This window comes from Trachymyrmex cornetzi, unplaced genomic scaffold (assembly GCF_001594075.2).
Source record: "Trachymyrmex cornetzi isolate Tcor2-1 unplaced genomic scaffold, Tcor1.1 scaffold1947, whole genome shotgun sequence".
Lineage (NCBI taxonomy): Eukaryota > Metazoa > Arthropoda > Insecta > Hymenoptera > Formicidae > Trachymyrmex > Trachymyrmex cornetzi.
Window position 1 is genome coordinate 36,297 of NW_017296577.1, and position 204 is coordinate 36,500.

Sequence of the window (204 nt, forward strand, 5' to 3'; positions counted from 1 at the left end):
CAACGATGCCGATTTTTTTCCGTAGAAAGATAACGAAACTAAGATTTTTGAGCACTGGAGGTTCCAATGGCGCATAACGCAGGAACGTGTTCTTAAATTCAATCTGGCCTTCTTGTGGCCATTCAGATTTAGGTTTATTATCAGGGACACTCTTGAGAGGGGGTTCGCTGTCTATTTTGCTGGAAGGTATCGAAATAGGGAATG

General features: G+C 42.6%; 1 pseudogene; it reads right to left on the minus strand.

Moving 5' to 3' along the window:
- The window catches only part of LOC108759574 (probable multidrug resistance-associated protein lethal(2)03659), a 40,678-nt pseudogene that overhangs the window by 35,064 nt on the left and 5,410 nt on the right, over window positions 1–204 (minus strand).